Genomic DNA, 21,133 nt, shown 5'->3' with positions numbered 1-21,133 from the left:
TCATGGTTTCCTCTCAAGTAAAGGTGGTGAAATTATGAGGGAGGGAAGTCGTGTACAAATACGCCGTATTCTGCCCATCACTGCCACACCTCCATCTATGACCTCCGGCCCAAATGAATAGCTGGCTGTCAGGCGTTTCCTCATGCTTATATTCAAGGTCAGATGATTACATAGAAAGGGCATGAATTCCCCCCTAAGTGAAGAAAAATAATGACTCCCACACACTATGTACTTGCAAATCAAACATTTTATTGACAAACGCAACTTTTCGGTCAAGACATACAGAAAAGGAAGTGAATTTATGGGATCACATGAACAGTGTGTGTGAAATAGCTCGTCTGGACTTCCTCAACACAAAACCAAAGGGGTACTCCCGGGGCGAATGGCATTAATCTACGCAGTCCGGTTCCTGTGTGTGTGCTGTGGCTCGATTGTGTGTGTGTGTTGTGACTCTTGACTGTGTGTGTGTGTGTGTTGTGACTCTTGACTGTGTGTGAGGGGGGTTTTGGCTATAGTGCAAAGTTGTTTTTTATGGCTTTTTACCCACGAGACTCAGCGTGTGGAACGGGATGGAGACCTCATGACTGCAGTCTGGGGCGGCACGTCCCCCCCTCCCCCCTCTCCTCTCCTTCCCTCCTTCTCTCTTCTCTGTGTATCTCCTTTGTCTGATAAGAGGTTGGGCTCCACGCCCCACTCATGTCATGTGCTGCTCATCACCATCGCATGGCAACACACACAAGAACGTGTGTTGATGTCTCTGACTGGTAGTCTGTGTCTCGGGATGTATTTTGAATGTGAACTTCACATTTAGCATTTTGCTATGTGTGTGTGTGTGTGTGTGTGTGTGTGTGTTGTATCTAAGTGTTTTAGCATGTGGTAGCAGTGGACCAAGGAGCAGTCCTCTGAGTGGTGTTAGGTCCCTGTGAGTGGGTGTGCATGGTCTGGGTCACCGGCTTTTAGTACTGCAGGACCCCCACTCACCATTCATCTACACCCACACCTTTCTCAATCCATCCTCTCTCCATCCATCTATAGTCTCTATCCATCCATCTCTAATCTCGATCCTCCATCCATCCATCTTCTCTCCATCCATCCTTTCCTGTGGACCAAGAAGCATTCCATCCGGTGATTGTTGCATGAGATACTGTATTACATTGACACACACACATACATGCATGAACACACACACACACACACACACACACACACACACACACACCTTCAGGGGACGTTCTCCTTGCTGTAGAACAAACAACAGGACAATTGTATTGATTTAATTAGCAAAAGCTTCTGTTCTAAAGTAAAGCATTTCAATGATTGGACTATAGCATTATAGGGTTATGAAATCCAATATCAGTTCTGGCCTCATCACCCTGCTACAAGCTGTGTCCAAACATCTCGCCAATAATGGAGAGACAGAGAGCATTGTTGATCTATCAGGTCAAGGTTGGGCTGCTTCTTTATCAGCTGGATTGATCTGTAGACATAAACATGTATGCTGGGCCCGTACACGCCTTTGAGGGCTTTGGGAGTTTGTGTGTGTCCTCTGTTAAGGATCATTCGTCTATGTGTGCGTCTGGTGGGGGTTATTCATTGTCTGTGTGTGCGTTTGCGTGTGTGCCCTCTGGTACAGGGTGTGTGCCCTCTGGTTCAGGGTGTGTGTGTGCCCTCTGGTACAGGGTGTGTTTGTGCCCTCTGGTACGGGGTGTGTTTGTGTGCGTGCCCTCTGGTATGGGGTGTGTTTGTGTGCGTGCCCTCTGGTTCAGGGTGTGTGTGTGCCCTCTGGTACAGGGTGTGTTTGTGCCCTCTGGTACGGGGTGTATGTGTGTGCATGCCCTCTGGTACTGTGTGTGTGTGTGTGTGTGTGTGTGTGTGTGTGTGTGTGTGTGTGTGTGTGTGTGTGTGTGTGTGTGCGTGCGTGCCCGTGCCCTCTGGTACGGGGAGTGTGTGTGTGTTTGTCTGTGCCCTCTGGCACAGGTTGTGGGTGTGAATGCACAGAGAGCTATCAGCAACACATCACATTTCCCCTGTATTTGATGTGTGGGCTTTAAATGTACTCTTTCTACATGGCCTGTCTTTAACAAGCCCAGTGGGAATGGGCTTTCTCAGATAGGGCTTAAGCTCCTGCTAGGAATATATCTTGCCTCAGCGTGTGTGTGTGTGTGTGTGTGTGTGTGTGTGTGTGTGTGTGTGTGTGTGTGTGTGTGTGTGTGTGTGTGTGTGTGTGTGTGTGTGTGTGTGTGTGTGTGTGTGTGTGTGTGTGTGTGTGTGTGTGTGTGTGTGTGTGTGTGAGTAAGGAGCAACGGTCGTAACTCAGAGTGACTGTAAGCAGAGGCCCTGGCAGGGTGGGACAGCTGTAGACCTGGCCTCAGTGGGGCTGCTGCGGTGCCGGTGGGCCCTTCTCCATGTCACACACAGACCACCAAGCCTCCCTCCAACACTGCTGCCTGCCAGAGACCTGCCTCAGGCCCACAGCACAGACCAGCTCAGGTAGCACATAGTCAAAACATATGGAGAAATAACAGCCAGGCTGAGAGAGAGGGTGAGAATGAAGGAGAGAGGGGGGGGGGTCAGAAGAGGAAAAGACAGGAGTATACATGTAGGTGAAGAAAGAGAGAGGTGGGGTGATAGGATAAAGAGCGGGGTAGAGGGGAAGAAAGAGGGTAGGAGAAAGGTGAGAGTGAAAGAGAGCGGGGGAGATGGAAAGGTAGAGGGAGAGAGTTTGACCTATGACCCACAAGTTAAATATGTCCTCTCTCTTCAACCTGATCTCTTCAAGCTGTGTGGTCTTCATTTCCACCAGTCACTGGATGCTTCATGACCTTTAACCCAGCCTATATGGATAATATGTATACAGTGAGAATACATTCATTCAACGTTAATTCAACATTTTGGGATCGAGATTGTAAGAGTTGACTCAGTTGTGAAAGCATTTGAAAGGTAGTGTAAGGAGGATGTTGTTTTTACCTGACAACTGCAGCCGTGGTTTTGAATGTAGCAGAGACACATGCTACCTCAAGATGTTTACGTTGGCGGCAGTTGGTGTTCAGGTTGTTTACTTGCTGTCAATGGCAATTCCCTACTTGGTGGAGGTTGAGAAACTCCATGGAAGCCATCTGGTAAACCACTCTATACAGGGCAGATTACATTGTGTCATTGTTCAAAAATACATACAGCACAGTGAGTTTCCCTACTATATTCAAAATACTTTGTAGTCGACCGAGGATACAGTGCATGAACATCCAAACATCTCTACATCTCTACTCCATCTTAGTAGGGAAGTAAACGTAGGGACACTTTAGGAAGGGAAAGCAAGTGTCACTGTGTACAATGTTTTCAGAAAGTATTGACACCCCTTTACTTTTTCCACATTTTCTTGTATTACAGCCTGAATTTAAAATGGATTAAATTGAGATTCTGTGTCACTGGCTACACACAATACCCCATAATGTCAACATGTCAAAGTATGTTTTTCTAAATTTGACAAATTAATTAAAAATGAAATGCTGAAAAGTCATCAACCTCTTTGTTATGGCAAGCCTAAAATAAGTTCAGGAGTAAAAATATGCTTGACAAGTCAAATAATAAGTTGCATAGACTCACGCTGTGTGCAATAATAGTGTTTAACAATGGTTTTGACTTGACTATCTCTGTACCCCACACATACAATTATCTGTAAGGTTCCTCAGTCGAGCAGTGAATTTCAAACACAGATGCAACCACAAAGACCAGGGAGGTTTTCCAATGCCTCCCAAAGAAGTGCACCTATTGGTAGATGAAAATACATTTAAAAAATCAGACATTGAATATGTACACCCAGTCACTACATAAATACAGGGATCCTTCCTAACTTAGTTACCAGAGAGGAAGAAAACCTCTCAGGGATTTCACCATGAGGCCAAACAGTTACAGAGTTTAATAGCTGTGATAGGAGAAAACTGAGGATGGATCAACACAGTAGTTACTCCACAATACTAACCTGAATGAGAGGGGGAAGAAGGAAGCCTGTACAGAATACAAATATTCCAAAACATGCATCCTGTTTACAATAAGGCACTAAATCCAAGTCAAGACTTGAAAATGGCTGACTAGAAATGATCAACAACCAACTTGACAATGCTTGAAGAATTGTGCAAATATTGTACAATCCAGGGGTGCAAAGTTCTTAGAGTCTTACCTAGAAAAACTGATGCCGAAGGTGATTCTAACATTCATTTAATTTTAAAAAAATATGCTAAAATGTGTAAAGACATTGGGTTTTGTGTGTAGATGAGTGTGAAGAAAATCTGTTGAATCTATTTTGAATTCAGGCTGGAACACAGCGAAATGTGGAACACGTTGGGGGGTATGAATACTTTCTGAAGGCACTGTGTATATTTACTGGGCTCAGCGCAAAGCACCCTGGACCTGGGAGGGAGGGAGTAAACACGGACACACACTTCCTCAGGGCAACACACTGCACGGTGATCTATTGGAGTTGGGTGACAGATACTGAGAATGCCCGGGCCTAAATTCAGCCCTCCACTCCATCAGAAATATCCTTCCTCCCTGGCCAAGGTGAGTGATGTGTACACTTCTCTTGATGGCTGGGATCAAGGCAAACAGGCCATGCAGCGTGTCACACTTAAATATCTCCCCCTGTCTGGCGAGAGGTACATACACATATAGGAATACGCGCGCACACACGCAGGTGCATGCCGAGGTACACACACACACACACACACACATACACAGGTGCACGCCGAGGTACACACACACACACACACATACACAGGTGCACGCCGAGGTACACACACACACACACACACACCCGAATAGAGGAGCATACATACAGGCGGGTGAAAACATACTACACACACACACACAACACCATGGTGTGACCCACATACCAGGCAGCTGCATAGAAAAAGGGAGTAGAGCAGAATAAAGCACCACTTCACTCCAGCCCCTTGTGACTCTACTATTGTAGTAAATCTCACCCAGCCATCCCATGTCCCACTCCACGCCATAGTAAACTGCTGCCTGCATGAGAGGAAAATCCCGCCTTAATTTATTTGATCTATCCTTTGTTTAACCTGGCGAGTCCCACTGAGATGGTCATCTGGTTAACAAGGGAGTTGATTCTCTAAGCTCATGACTACCTAATGCTCTGTACAGTATAACAGACCTATACAACAGTAGTCAGTCAGCCAATCAGATGGCTATTTAACACACATGACTGGCCTAGATGCAGTTTCTAATGGGAAATGGTGAGCTTTCACTTCACTTCTCTCCCGCCTCTGCTGCTAATACTACTCTGTTCCCACCTCTAATTACTACGCCTTTTGAACAAACCAGAAATGAATCCATTTCATTCTCTCCGCCCAATTAAACCATCCATCCTCTTACTTACGCCCACCACAGGGTTACCTCTCTCTCTCTCTCTCTGAATGAGACTTGAGAGTAGTTTAAAGATTCTCACTACTCCGGTTGACTTCCTGGAAAACTAGCCCCACCGTGACTGTCTCGTTATCTTAATGCTGGAGTCCTAGAGTATCCCACAAAGCCGGAGCTCAGTCGGATCACAAGGCCTTTAGACTGTCTGAACCTGAGGAGGGAGAGGAAAAGGAAGAGATAGAGAGAGAATAGAGAAAGTGTGGTGTCTTCATGCTATCCTCTCTGTTAACCAGAGGGCATTCGAGGCTACATCACTACTCTGTATGCTAATTGGTTGCAGCCTCTGTTACTCGGCAGCCAATCCCCCGTCAACACCTCCGCAGACACCCAGGGTCGATGTGTGTGTGTGTGTGAAGGTGTTTTCTGTCGGATGTACAATGTCTTCAGATATTCCCTTCCACATTTTGTTGTGTTATAGCCTGAATTCATAATGCATTCAATAGATTTTATTCTCACCCATCTCCACACAATACCCCATATTGATAAAGTGAAAACATGTTTTTAGAAATGTTTGTATATGTATTGAAAATTAAATACAGAAATATGTAATTTACATAAGTATTCACACCCCTGAGTCAATACATGTTAGAATTGCCTTTGGCAGCGATTACAGTGTTAAGTATTTCTGTGTAAGTCTCTAAGAGCCTTGCACACCTGGATTGTATAATATTTGCACATTTATTATTAAAAACATTATTCAAGCTCTGCCGAGTTGGTTGTTGATCATTGCTAGACAGCCATTTTCATGTCTTGCTATAGATTCTCAAGCAGATTTAAGTTTAAAAAAACTGTAACTAGGCCACTCAGGAACATTTAATGTCATATTGGTAAGCAACTCCAGTGTATATTTGGCCTTGTTTTAGGTTGTTGTCCTGCTGAAAGGTGAATTTGTCTCCAAGTGTCTTTTGGAAAGCAGACTGAACCAGGTTTTCTACTAGGACTGTGCCTGTGCTTATCTCTATTCTGTTTATTTTTTATCCGAAAGAAACTCCCTAGTCCTTGTCGATGACGATCATATTCAAAACATGATGCAAACACCCACCATGCTTGAAAATAGGAAGAGTGGTACTCCGTGATGTGTTGTTGGATTTTCCCAAAATATAACGCTTTTGTATTCAGGACAAAATGGTAACATTTTTGCCATGTTTTTAAGTTTTACTTTAGTGCATTATTGCATGTTTTGGAATATTATTTTTCTGTACAGGCTTCCTTTTCACTCTTTTCATTCAGGTTAGTATTGTGGAGTAACTACAATGTTGTTGATCCATCCTCAGTTCTCCTGTCACAGCCAACTCTGTAACTGTGTTAATGACACCATTGGCCTCATGGTGAAATCCCTGAGCATTTTCCTTCCTCTCTAAAACCGGCATTATGAAGGACACCTGTGTGTTTGTAGTGACCGTGTGTATTGATACACCATCCAGTGTTATTAATGCATTCGCCATGCTCAAAGGGATATTCAATGTGCTTTTTTTATTGTATGTATCTACCAATCGGTGCCCTTCTTTTGTGAGGCATTAGGAAACCTCCCTGGTCTCGGTGTTTGTAATTCACTGCTCGACTGAGGGACCTTACACACGATTGTATGTGTGGGGTACAGAGATGAGGTAGTCATAAATACATTATGTTAAACACTTATTGCATACAGAGTGAGTCCATACAAATTATTATGTGACTTGTTAAGCACATTTTTACTCCTGAACTTATTTAAGCTTTGCCATAACAAAGAGGTTGAATACTTATTCACCAAAGACATTTCAGATTTTCATTTTTAATTCGTTTGTACAATTTCCACTTTGACATTACTTCCTTACTGACTATATTGTCCCCATGGGGAAATGTTTTTGCGGTGTCATGTACACATTTAAAGTGACGTTTAAATACAAAACAAAATTGACAATACAACTTTCATAACAGTTACATACCAAAAAACATTAAAACATAATTTTTTCAAAAGACTGGCCTGCTGGCCTGACTGACTCGATAGGAACATTAGCCTGCTGCCTTACTGACTCGATAGGAACATTAGCCTGCTGGCCTTACTGACTCGATAGGAACATTAGCCTGCTGGCCTTACTGACTCGATAGGAACATTAGCCTGCTGGCCTTACTGACTCGATAGGAACATTAGCCTGCTGGCCTTACTGACTCGATAGGAACATTAGCCTGCTGGCCTTACTCGATAGGAACATCAGCCTGCTGGCCTTACTGACTCGATAGGAACATCAGCCTGAACATTAGCCTGCTTACTGACTCGATAGGAACATTATTAGCCTGCTGGCCTTACTGACTCGAACATAGGCCTTACTGACTCGAAGCCTGCTGGCCTTAGCTCGATAGGAACTAGCCTGCTGGCCTTTGACTAGGAACATTAGCCTGCTGGACTGACTCGATAGGAACATTAGCCTGCTGGCCTTACTGACTCGATAGGAACATTAGCCTGCTGGCCTTACTGACTCGATAGGAACATTAGCCTGCTGGCCTTACTGACTCGATAGGAACATTAGCCTGCTGGCCTTACTGACTCGATAGGAACATTAGCCTGCTGGCCTTACTGACTCGATAGGAACATTAGCCTGCTGGCCTTACTGACTCGATAGGAACATTAGCCTGCTGGCCTTACTGACATTAGCCTGCTGGCCTTACTGACTCGATAGGAACATTAGCCTGCTGAACATTAGCCTGCTTACTGACTCGATAGGAACATAGCCTGCTGGAACATTAGCCTGCTGGCCTTACTGACTCGATAGGAACATTAGCCTGCTGGCCTTACTGACTCGATAGGAACATTAGCCTGCTGGCCTTACTGACTCGATAGGAACATTAGCCTGCTGGCCTTACTGACTCGATAGGAACATTAGCCTGCTGGCCTTACTGACTCGATAGGAACATTAGCCTGCTGCCTTACCTAGGAACATTAGCCTGCTGGCCTTACTGACTCGATAGGAACATTAGCCTGCTGGCCTTACTGAGCCTGCGATAGGAACATCAGCCTGCTGGCCTTACTGACTCGATAGGAACATTAGCCTGCTGGCATTACTCAGCCTGCTGGCCTTACTGACTCGATAGGAACATTAGCCTGCTGGCCTTACTGACTCGATAGGAACATTAGCCTGAACTGGCCTTACTGACTCGATAGGAACATTAGCCTGCTGGCCTTACTGGATAGGAACATTAGCCTGCTGGCCTTACTGACTCGATAGGAACATTAGCCTGCTGGCCTACTTACTGACTCGATAGGAACATTAGCCTGCTGGCCTTACTGACTCTAGGAACATTATTTAGGAACATTAGCCTGGGCCTTATATCACAGCCCTGGCACAAATGATTGTCTAGTTCTGTTTTTCCTGCTGAGGGGTGCCCTATACCTGCGCCCAGAGGGAAGTAGTTAAAACTCCGGGTACAGGGGGTGGCTTGGGTCTAAAATGATTTTGTGAGCCTTGCGGAGGGCCCTGACCTTAAAGATCTCATCCAGGCCTGTTTGTTTGGGGTATTGTGTGTAAGCTAGTGACACCACATCTGAATTTAATCCATTTTAAATGCAGGCTGTAACACAACAAAATGTGGAATAAGTCCAGGTGTGTGAATACTTTCTGAAAGCCCTGTATCAAAGTATTTAGAGAAAATACCTTTATATGGTTATGTCCGACACTTTTCAAGTGTTTCTCCGCCTTTGACAGAGGCTAACCTGGTTTAAATTGGTATCTCATAATTGAAAACCAATTATCTTATATTACTTTAAAGGGCCTTGGTGTCAGCTTAGCTGGAAAGTGTTTCACTTGTTGGAACAGGTTATTTTTAGGCGAGTTCATGAACGAGGAAAAGTTGAGTTCAATTTACTGCACTAGATACATTTTCTTCTCTCTCCCTCTGGGAACTGCGACGAGTGTTTACTCCAATACAACTTCTTTATTAACTTTATATATCTAAACTGGCCGTGGCGGAGGCTGCTAAAGCTTCAAAAGACTGCAGTTGTGTGGTGTGTTACATCAGAAATATCACCCTTCTTCAGAAGATATCTACAGCCATAATCTAGAGATGGTGGCATGCATTGATGCAACAGTTGGCTACTGAATAAAACCTATTTATTGAGAAGAAGGTGAAGACAATGAAGAGGAATAATAAAAGACGAATAAGGCAGGGACCACCTGGAATGATCTAGAGCAGGCGGTCACATACCTTTTCTGAGTCGGATCAATTTCTGATGCAAGCCGAGATCTACCGTTCAACCGTTTTTTTTTGTACATGATTTTAAAAACGTAGGGCTAGGCAATATTAACCTATTAAAAACGGTACTGTAGTAATGAGGTTTGTGCAGTAGGCTATAGGCCCAGTACATTATCACTGCATATTGGCTGTGCTTCTCAGACTCTTTTTTACAATTACATTTCAATATTTAAGGTAGGCTATATGATCACACCGGTAATAGGTCATTTGTTGTATTATTGTGAGGGACACCTGAATGAGCATACACTTCAATCATTTTAATTTTACTAGGCTGGTGGAGCCTGCATCTGATGGTCAGTCTCAGCGGAGGGAGAGAGCAGCAGATTTTAGGGTCCTCCTCTGACACTGTTCAAAAAGGGACACAAGTCTTCAAATCAAATGTTATTTGTCACATGCACCGAATACAATGTGAAATGCTTACAAGCCCTTAACCAACAATGCAGTTCAAGAAATAGAGTTAAGAAAATATTTACTAAATTAACGCAAGTTTTTTTTAAAGTAATAAAATCAAAAAGTAACAAGAAAATTGCATAACAATGAGGCTATATACAGGGGACACCAGTACCGAGTCAATGTGCGTGGGTACAGGTTAGTCATGGTAATTTGCAAAGTGACTATGCATAGATAATAAACAGCGAGTAGCAGCAGTGTAAAAACAAAAGGGGTGGGGGGGGGCATTTGATGAATTGTTCAGCAGTCTTATGGCTTGGAGGTAGAAGCTGTTAAGGAGCCTTTTGGTCCAAGACTTGTGGTAGCAGAGAGAACAGTCCATGACTTGGATGACTGGAGTCTTTGACCAATTTTTGTGGCCTTCCTCTGACACCTCCTGGTATAGAGGTCCTGGATGGCAGGAAGCTTGGCCCCAGTGATGTACTGGGCCGTACACACTACCCTCTGTACCGCCTTTGCTGGAGCTTTCTTTTATGCCTGCTATGTTACTGCAGACAGTCCTCCGATTGGTAGGCCTATAGTGTACTTGATTTGCTCCCCCCGGGAAGGCAGAGTTTGAACCTTCAAACATATGAAATGGTTCAAAATGGGAACACATCGCATGCCTGGAGCGCAGGGCAGCTGAATCAGGTGCACCTACCAACAACAGCGTAAAATAAAAAATAGGAACGCAAGGCTTATTGTTGGGTTTTTTACAGAAATATTTGGCGATCGACTAGGAATGCCTTGGAGATCGAACTGTTGATGACCACTGATCTAAAGAAAGCGTTCCAAAACAGGGTTTCAATGTAGAAGTGCTGTAAAGCCCCTTCACTCCACTACAAACTAAAAGGGAAGTCAAGGAAGTCAAAAGATCCTACTGGCAGTGTTGGAGTGTGAAACGGTCGGAGAATCGATGCCAGTGTCAACTCTAGACGTCACATGACCAAAAAAACATTGCCACAGTGTGTGACGCCTCTGATCCCGTGGAGCTGTGTGCACAGGAACTGGCCAAGACAAAGACTTGTGGAATAACAAAAAGCAAAAGGGGCAGCGAAAGATGCTGTCCACAAATGAAAAAGACATTTAGGTGTCATGAAAAAAACACTTGCCCTCTTTGCTTTACACATGGGCAGCACTGTTGGTTTTGGAGTTGTATGGATGGCCAGGCCAAGGGTTTCCATGTCCTGGAATGAGAGAGTGGCTCCAACAATAAGAAGGCACATCACTCGCTGCTGGGCAAGCGTCTTCTGAGGTCTGCCTTGACACATTGTGATCCACAGACCTCAATCTGGTGCCAACATAAAACAGCTCTTTGCTCGGCCCTGGAGAACAGTTGCGCTACACACACATTTCCCCCCTGAAACGGACTATAAATGGATTTTGCTTCTCCTTCAAGACGAAAGGGGTTTGCCAACATAAAGACCAAAGAGGAACAATCATGTTTTCTCTGTGATTTTGAAGGTGCTCCAATGACAGTTTTGAGAGGGGCGGGAAGACCTTTCTAATGTAATGTAAGAGGGGTTTTGAGGAAGATGGATTTCCGGTCATGTCGTCCTATCAACTGAGCCAGGCTGGACAAGGAGGACTAGACCGTGGGTCTTCAAGCTGTAGCTTCATGCTGTGCTGTTGAGACCGACTGAGAAATCCCAAAGATACTTCAGAAACCATGAAAATCTCATTAAGTTCACCAGCCCCACTGTCACGACTTCGGCCGAAGTTGGTCCCTCTCCTTCTTCGGGCAGCGTTCGGCGGTCGACGTCACTGGCTTCCTAGACACCACCGATCTATGTTTCATTTTCGTTTTGTTTTGTCTTGATCATACACACCTGGTTTCCATTCCATTAATGATGTTCCTTATTTAACCCTCTGATTTCCCTCTCTGTTTTGTGCGTTATTGTTTGTCATGTGGGTTCTCATTGTTCGTGCTTGAGATTATTGTATTTGTTCCTTGTTGGAATCTTACTTATTTTGGAGTAAATTTTGGATGATTACTCAGAACTGTGTCCTGCGCCTGACTCTGCATTTTTTCATTTTACCAACATCCTCACACCCACTCACCAGTCCTTGAAGACTGCAGGAGGCCATTTGAGGTAGCAAGGTTGTCTCCCCTTAGACTTTTCCAAGGTGCTGTGCAGAGATTTGAACTGTTGAGCATCTTTGCCTTATTCTGCAAAGTCCGTTTTAGCGTAAAAGCTATTAGTTACTAAATGACAGGGATTTTGTGCATTCTTGCCAATACAGACCCCTGACAACATTTAATTTACTGTGAACGCTTCATTCAATGGCCACAACCATATCTAAAGCATCATCAGACACATGCCAATCACCCAACAGAGTGCTGTGTACATTGCACAATGCACGTCGGGGGCCTCCTGGTTTTGTAATGCAAACTAAGAGAGCCGGCGAGGTTTGCTAACATGCATCGTTGACCCCAAATTGCCAGAAAAAAAACAACAAATCTGTCAGCACCTCCCCCATGGCTGGTTGGCGAGGACAAGGAGGGTGGAGAAGTGTCTAAATGGTCTTCCATAATATTTGTGCTGAATGAGGCAGTTTCTCTGAAACTGGACCACGTTGGGCTTTGTGGACCTATATTCACAGAATGGAAACACACAAGCACTAAAGTTAGCACTGAATATGAATATGAGGTATGCATATAGGCAAACAAACTCACCATGACAAACACTGGAAAAGGTTGGCCCGCCCATTAGTCTGCAAAGGATTCATTCCATGGTTTGTCGGCAACTCAGCGCACAAGCCTCCAGGCCAACAAGCAACTTGACATTCCCGTCCACATGAAACAAACCAAACAGTGAGTTAAGGAGCCGCCAGAAGTGCAGCATTAGTGTACACAGCCATAAGTCAAGAGATCTAATCAAGATCAAAAAATGGACAGGAGTCCTGATTAAAAAGGCAGGGAAAGCCTGGGACAAGTGTTTACCTGACCTTTCAACTCCTCCTCAACGCAGGCTCATTGTGCAACATTGGGCTCTGCGTCTTGGTTGTTTACAATGGTGATATATGGAGGCGGATTAAATTGTTCCCTGCTGTTAAAATACATTGGATTTGTTGATGCTGGTGGGTGGACTCTGTTTAGTGAACGCTCCAATTAAACACAATCAGGCTATTTCAGAATGATGGGGATTTACCAAGGCAGACCGTATTATAAACACTAACCAGGTGATTGGGAGAGAGACCTTTAATGATGAGTAATTACTGGAGGAAATGACCATTATGGAGATGCAACACATGGTTAAGCCATGGCTAAGTCATTCTATTTACTCTGGGCTGTCCCTATCATAAAGTGTCTCAGAGTAGGAGTGCAGATCTAGGTTCAGTTTTTTGCCTTTTAGACCATAATGAATATGATTGTATGTGTAACGGATGTGAAACGGCTAGCTTAGTTAGCGGTGGTACGCGCTAAATAGCGTTTCAATCGGTGACGACACTTGCTCTGAGACCTTGAAGTAGTGGTTCCCCTTGCTCTGCAAGGGCCGCGGCTTTTGTGGAGCGATGGGTAACGATGCTTCGTGGGTGACAGTCGTTGATGTGTGCAGAGGGTCCCTGGTTCGCGCCCGAGTATGGGCGAGGGGACGGTCTAAAGTTATACTGTTATATTGGTGCCGTGACCCGGATCACTGGTTGCTGCGGAAAAAGGAGGTCGTCAAAAGGGGGGTGAGTGTAACGGATGTGAAACGGCTAGCTTAGTTAGCGGTAGTACGCGCTAAATAGCGTTTCAATCGGTGACGTCACTTGCTCTGAGACCTTGAAGTAGTGGTTCCCCTTGCTCTGCAAGGGCCGTGGCTTTTGTGGAGCAATGGGTAACGATGCTTCGTGGGTGACAGTCGTTGATGTGTGCAGAGGGTCCCTGGTTCGCGCCCGAGTATGGGCGAGGGGACGGTCTAAAGTTATACTGTTATAAATGGACAGGGGGGACCTGATCCTAGATCAGCACTGCTACTCTGAGACGCTTTGTGAATATGGGCCCAGACTCTCAGCTGGTTGGCTGAAATCAGGTTGGAAGAGTTTGTTTATAAAGGGGCATACAGCGGAGGGTGAAGGTGTGCCCCACTTTCTCGCCCGGCCTCTCTGCCTTTATGTCGGAGTGTTTGTGCAGGATTTGAGTGGCTCTTCAAGTGTTTGAGCTTCATCAGTTAGGACAATACACTTTAATCGTGGCACCCATAGTCAGTGAGATCTAGGCCCATGCCACCGCTGAAGGGAGCCTGGGCTCGTCCCATGGGTGTGGCCTTCCTCTCGTGTTGAGTCATGCATCACACAACATCAACTCCCCTTCATGGAGACACACACACACCATAATCTCCCTCACACAATACATGCACACAACAATACATGCACGCACTGCACACAATACATACACCCAACACACACCAGCCCCCACCTGTCGGCTGACCAGCCCTCCACTGTTGGCCATTATCAACACCTAATTCACCACTCACAGCTCGGCGTCTTTAGGCCTGATGACTCACACTAGAGGGGGAGCATAGAGAGTCCGTATTGCATGTCATACAGGTAGTTCTCTCACCCCTCACATTCTCTTTCTGGAAATGTTTGTCATCATCACTCAATGAAGCTTTGTTATTTGAAAAGATTTATCCAATGACAGAGCTGGAGGAGGAGCATCATCACTCAAGAAAGAAACAGGAAGAACTGGACAATAAACGGCCCAACTCACCTCCCCTCCCATTTAGATAGTCATCGGAGACACTTCCCAAATCTTCAAGACTTTTGTAATGGAATATTTTGACAGCATGCAATGCTTAATTACTTTGCTGGAGTTGCAGAGCTTCAAACCTGCACCGACTTGCTGCAATAGAAAGTCATTCATTCAATAAGAAGGTGGGCATGACTTTGTTTCAAAGTGCGAGTACAAGAATATACTGCTCGGTTCTGTTCCTCTTCAATGGAAACCAACGGCCCTTAGCCGTCTTACCACTGCCATTACCACTGTGTCTAAGGACAGACTTCTACAGAGCCTCAGAGCCTAGTAGAAGCACAGTGTCTGTCCTGTGATAGCTGTATGAGATTCCACATGCTCGGAGTAATTCCTCCCTCCCCCTCCTCCCTCACTCCTTGTGCGGTGCGTGGCCCTGAGTCATCAGCCCAGCCAGGCCCCCACACTTTCCTTCACAGCCCCTCTCTGGCTGTGGCGAGGAGGACGGCGGATTCACCGACCAACCGAAGGATCACGATCCATCCAGAGTGAACTCACTGAATAGCCTCCGAAGGCGATGACTCACCCCCACGGAGGAGCACTCCTCTCCGTCTCCTCCTCCAGCCAGCCTCCCCCTCTCAGACAGTTCTCCAACCCCACCACACCCCACCCCAACCCGGATCAGATCAGAATCCTTTGCCCGTCTGTCTGTCTGGCCTTTGGCACAAAGTCAAGAAACTGAAGGACATATAGCTCACTTGTCTGCATGTTAAACAATGGATACTGGGGAGATAATGACATCCTAAGGCCAACCTGCAAGGTACATAGCTATCATTATCAATCAAATTCAATCACATTTATTTATAAAGCTCTTCTTACCCTGGGGCGGCAGGGTAGCCTAGTGGTTGGAGCGTTGGACTAGTAACCGGAAGGTTGCGAGTTCAAACCCCCGAGCTGACAAGGTACAAATCTGTCGTTCTGCCCCTGAACAGGCAGTTAACCCACTGTTCCCAGGCCGTCATTGAAAATAAGAATTTGTTCTTAACTGACTTGCCTGGTTAAATAAAGGTAAAATTAAAATTAAACATCAGCTAAAACCCCAAACCACAAGCAATGCAGGTGTAGAAGCATGGTGGCTACGAAAAACCGAAACCTAGGAAGAAACCTAGAGAGGAACCAGGCTATGAGGGGTGGCCAGTCCTCTTCTGACTGTGCCTGGGTGGGGATTATAATAGAAAATGGCCAAGATGTTCAAACGTTCATAGAAGACCAGCAGGGTCAGATAATAATAATCACAGTGGTTGTAGAGGATGCAACAGGTCAGCACCTCAGGAGTAAATTTCAGTTGGCTTTTCATATCCGATCATTCAGAGTATCTCTACTGCACCTGCTGTCTCTAGAGAGTTGAAAACAGCAGGTCTGGGACAAGGTAGCACATCCGGTGAACAGGTCAGGGTTCCATAGGCGCATAGCTATCATTAGTGAGGATGAAGATGTCTATAGTTCTGTCTGGGCAAAGTGTGCTCTGTTCTTTAATCATCCCACTCATCTAAAGAAGGGGTTCTTAAACTTTTTCAGCCTGGGACCCAAATGAGAAATTCTATGTCTTCCTGCGACCCAAGTTTTGGAAAATATGCAACTCTATGTAAATATTGGTACATTTCATTGCCCATAAGCCTAAAAACAAATGCAATAAAAACAAATAACAATGAAATGAAATATATATGTATTCCTCGTTAAAAACACGGATACATATCTGTCTAGGTTGGATCTGTTGTTACATATCTGTTTAGGTTGGATCTGTTGTTACATATCTGTCTAGGTTGGAACTGTTGTTACATATCTGTCTAGGTTGGAACTGTTGTTACATATCTGTCTAGGTTGGAACTGTTGTTACATATCTGTCTAGGTTGGATCTGTTGTTACATATCTGTCTAGGTTGGATCTGTTGTTACATATCTGTCTAGGTTGGAACTGTTGTTACATATCTGTCTAGGTTGGATCTGTTGTTACATATCTGTCTAGGTTGGAACTGTTGTTGCATATCTGTCTAGGTTGGATCTGTTGTTACATATCTGTCTAGGTTGGATCTGTTGTTACATATCTGTCTAGGTTGGATCTGTTGTTACATATCTGTCTAGGTTGGATCTGTTGTTACATATCTGTCTAGGTTGGATCTGTTGTCACATATCTGTCTAGGTTGGATCTGTTGTTACATATCTGTCTAGGTTGGATCTGTTGTTACATATCTGTCTAGGTTGGATCTGTTGTTACATATCTGTCTAGGTTGGATCTGTTGTCACATATCTGTCTAGGTTGGATCTGTTGTTACATATCTGTCTAGGTTGGATCTGTTGTTACATATCTGTCTAGGTTGGATCTGTTGTTACATATCTGTCTAGGTTGGATCTGTTGTTACATATCTGTCTAGGTTGGAACTGTTGTTGTGTCGTGATGCAGCACCTTCAACGAGCCGTGAACTCCGGATAAGAACGCCTGAGGCCAGAGTTGCATCTAACTAGATTTGTTTGACTAATTAATTGACAAGTTAGGAAAGCACCCTGACAACATCCGTAATTTGTCGAAATGCGTCAGTTGGGAGTAACAAATAAGCATTTTCTATTCAATTTTCAATGCCCTCCAACTTGCTTCAAGACTGTCTGAACATCTTTCAGGGACTTGACAATGTGACCAATGGATTTCATAGAGCTTGTAACATGTCCGTAAGAGTGTGTCGCCACATAACACAGAGACTTGTTCTTATAGGAGATTCTGTTGACCATTGCAAGAGCAATAAGGATTTTTAGGGGCATTATGACTGGGTTAATTAAACACAGCTGCCCCTAAAAGTCCCTCACTTTTCTTGCTGCCTTTTTCTCGTTCTCCCTCCCTCCCTCTCTCTCTCTCTCTCTCTGTCTCTGTCTCTCTTTCTCTTATGTCTGTTCCAACATTTTTGAGATTGAACCGTTGCGTTTACTGGTTGAGGAGTGGGTTCACAGCTTGGATTAGTTGGGTACCATCAGAACCGTGGCTGGATCATTCGGAACAACAAACAGAGGCGAAAGAAGAACCAACCAGCCTGTCAATAGGCCAACACATTAGACTTTGAGTTTAAGTGGATGAGGCTAGAGGGTTTCATATTTCACAGAAAGCAATTTATGAATTGTATATTTATAATGGCTGACTGTTATTGGGATTAGCGCGGGCATTTTAAAGGGGGTTGAATGAGTTCAGAGCTTCAGTCTTTCTCAGAAGGGCCCCTAGTCTAGTTCATTAGCTCTTCAGCTTTACTGTAGCAGACAAGGTAAACACAACCTAGGCCAGTTGAATTAGAGGAGTTTGCTGTATTCACAATTACTATGTAATGACAATATATTACATATGTTATGGCTTTTGAATTGCTGTGTTTCAGTTGGAAACTCGACGAACGAATCCAATGACCTGACATACCTTGAATAAGCATTCCCTGGCATATGCTCGCACATGTAGTGTAGGCCCAGGCCTAGTTACAGCAGCAGCCTGGGTTAGAGACTGATATGGTCTAGTTAAAGTGATTACAAAGACTATTGCAAGTCGCGGGATGAGTCTGACTGGACCTGGAACAATATAAAATGCCATTGAGAAAGGCTTGGCAGGCAGCGAGCACCGTTTATATCCCAACTTAAATCAGCACTCTTGGTGGATATCCCAGATGTCCAGCATAGCCATGGTGCTTATTCAATCCAGGCCCGTGTTACCAGCCTCCCAAGCCTTCCTACTTAGGCACTCTACACTCTCACACTCATATTGGCTGTTTTCCTGGTTGGTATTGAGGAGGAGTTGTGTCATGCAATGTTTTTGGTTTAGTTTTTGTAGTGAGTCATTTCATCTTTATGGTGATAGGATGTAAATCAGCTGTGGCCTACATAAATCTTAAAATGACCTGAAACAGAGCAATAGGAAAGTCAATGACGATGTCTCACTTAGTTTGAGGGTGTAATCTATTTGATTCCGTTTTTAAACTTGAAACTCAGTTCACGCCTGAGATCTATCACTTCAGTTAGAAAATAACTGAAGATATCTTAGAGGATATCATTCCAGTTAGAAGATAATGTTTCACAAATGCTAATCTTCACAAGGTTTACTGTCTTTTGTCCTTATACTGATAATAACAAACGAATGAAGTGTTAAAATAAGTACACTGATGTGTAAAATAGTTTAACAGAGCTGACAGCTGACAGCCACAGCTTTGTCACAACTGTAGCTTAAAATGGCAGGCTTCTATAAACAAAGTCTGTTGCAAAGGAGAGAGAAGAACACCGCCTACTTAAACTGTTTAAAAAAACAGCACTGTAAAAGAAATGTATTGATGTTAGTCAGATGGTGAGATAGTAGGCCTAAATAGTAGAGAGTACTATGTCAATGATCATTATACTTAGATATATAATAATTAGATAGTATTGCATTCATCGTGGAATAAAACACATGCTTCAGCATGTCTTACCTAGGTGTCATTTGAGCATGTAGATGTCATGATCAGCATTGCTAATATTAATTACGTAAAGCATTTAGGGAATAGATGCTAAATTCACTAGTGGGGTATGTAGACTATGGCATTTGGCTGGTGAAAATATGCCTGAGACTAATTTGGTAACTGACTTCACTGCTACTTTTATGACTAACACACTTTAAGCATATTAGAAGATGGACTTTTCTCCCCCTCAGTTGAATTCAACTTTTGTCTTAGACATACAAAGTATTCTCAAGTAGACTGTTAAGAGATGTCATAAAAGTGATTGTATCTTTGCATGAAGGCGTTTTTTTAATGGGCCATTTGAAGATGTAGGTCTGATAAATGTTGAGAAGAACACGTTGGCCTGTCAAAGAGATTTAAGCCCACATGTCACATGTAGAAAACATATGGACTTGATATTAATTCATGTAAAAGCAGTAGATCAGTGTTGTAAAAGTTGTTTTGATGACTTGTCATAATTTCTTGGCCAATCTTATTACAATGAATTTTAAAAAATGTTTTTTTTTTACCCTCTCACTTCTAGAATAAGGAACCATATAGGCTATATATTAATTGTGTGTTATAATTGATCTTTTGATATCAATCCCTGTGAGGCCCTTAAACTAGGCTTGTGCGTTTTGCGAAAAAGTTATATGCTTGGTTAGGTAGTCCATATCTCGGGCAGTGTGCAGTGCATGTCGTCTCCCTAAATTGCATTAGTGCGAAATAGTTCACAAGTACAGAATCTATATTTTGTCAGTTCACTTGCAATATATTCTGAACGTGTTGGTCACATGAGTCAGAAACTGGGACTTTGTAGGCCAGTTGAATGAATGAGGACTCACCTTGCCCGCAAAGACCCAGCCTCTGGCACACACTGATTTCAGAGCACTCTATAATTGTGTGAGGAATTGTGTCTTGTCCTTGAATTATAAGTGGATTATGATGAATAATGTCGACTTCTTCCTATCCAGACAAGGCACAACAATTAATTCAAGGAAATCTACAGAACCACAATAGGCTATTCATATTCACTGTTTGACTGAGCTAACGTTGTCTTTACCTGATATTCTCCAATGTCGCAAACATGTTCAGCATAAATGCGCAAAGCGGTAGGATCCGTGATGTCTCGTCCGCATCCCTTGGACAGCAAGATGACTTCGCGCAAAACCCTCGCTTGATGAGTATATGGGAGAGATTGGAGATGCGTGCGAAGTTGAAGTTCGCTGCTGCTCATCACACCACCACCGCCCCTCTTTTTGATCAGTGGCGCTGGTATTGCACAATCACCAAATTTAGAACGAATATCCTTGGGGACGTATTGCACCATTTTCTTTCAAAATAACTTGAAATGTTGTTTTCTCCAAAATAAGAAAAACGCAACAGTGTAGCACTCGGGATTCCCCTAAGGTTTAAAAAAAAGGATAAATGCGATGTTTTCCAGTCTGAGCGAACCCCGTGCGCACGCATCGTTGACGGCACTCAAAATATCCATTCTCTAAACGGACTTGCAGATGTTATTGCCCAGTTGTAGGCTATATGACCACGGCAACACCAAGAGCTGAAAGGATTAGATATATTGTGTTGCGCCCTTGTGCTGGGACCTCCCCAAAATGGACTTCTGCTAAGTGGTAACCTGGTTATTTTGAGCGCGTCACTTCGTCTTGTCTCCAAGTTATAGGTTCCCATTGCCAAGGTTGGGCGCAGCACTTAACTGATATTGTTATAGGCTACTTATTGATGGAGTAGACATCGATAGAAATCGGCACACTATTGACAACACAACGAAAGAAAGTTGGACACATTCCTGTGGTTTCTTTCTTATCCGAATGATACATTTATTTGGCCTACATAATAATGTCATAAAATTC

The 21,133-nt window shown here is 44.0% G+C and overlaps 1 long non-coding RNA gene across 3 annotated transcripts; it reads right to left on the bottom strand.

Annotated features, from left to right (window-relative positions):
• Positions 1-229: 229 nt before the first annotated feature.
• LOC135537842 (uncharacterized) lies at positions 230-20,891 on the bottom strand. Of its 3 annotated transcripts, none has more exons than XR_010455289.1 (4): positions 20,326-20,891; positions 12,770-12,872; positions 2,968-3,129; positions 230-2,834 (listed from the first exon to the last, which is right to left on the bottom strand). It is a non-coding gene; the product is annotated as an uncharacterized LOC135537842 (long non-coding RNA). The 3 variants fall into 3 exon arrangements; XR_010455287.1 differs by lacking the exon at positions 20,326-20,891 and having other exon boundaries at positions 230-1,099; positions 2,739-2,834; positions 12,770-20,078; XR_010455286.1 differs by lacking the exon at positions 20,326-20,891 and having other exon boundaries at positions 12,770-20,078.
• Between the last annotated feature and the right edge of the window lie 242 nt (positions 20,892-21,133).

Source organism: Oncorhynchus masou, chromosome 5 (genome assembly GCF_036934945.1).
Source record: "Oncorhynchus masou masou isolate Uvic2021 chromosome 5, UVic_Omas_1.1, whole genome shotgun sequence".
NCBI classification, from domain to species: domain Eukaryota; kingdom Metazoa; phylum Chordata; class Actinopteri; order Salmoniformes; family Salmonidae; genus Oncorhynchus; species Oncorhynchus masou.
Note: the sequence above shows the minus strand (reverse complement) of the source record. Positions and strands in the feature narration are given on the sequence as shown.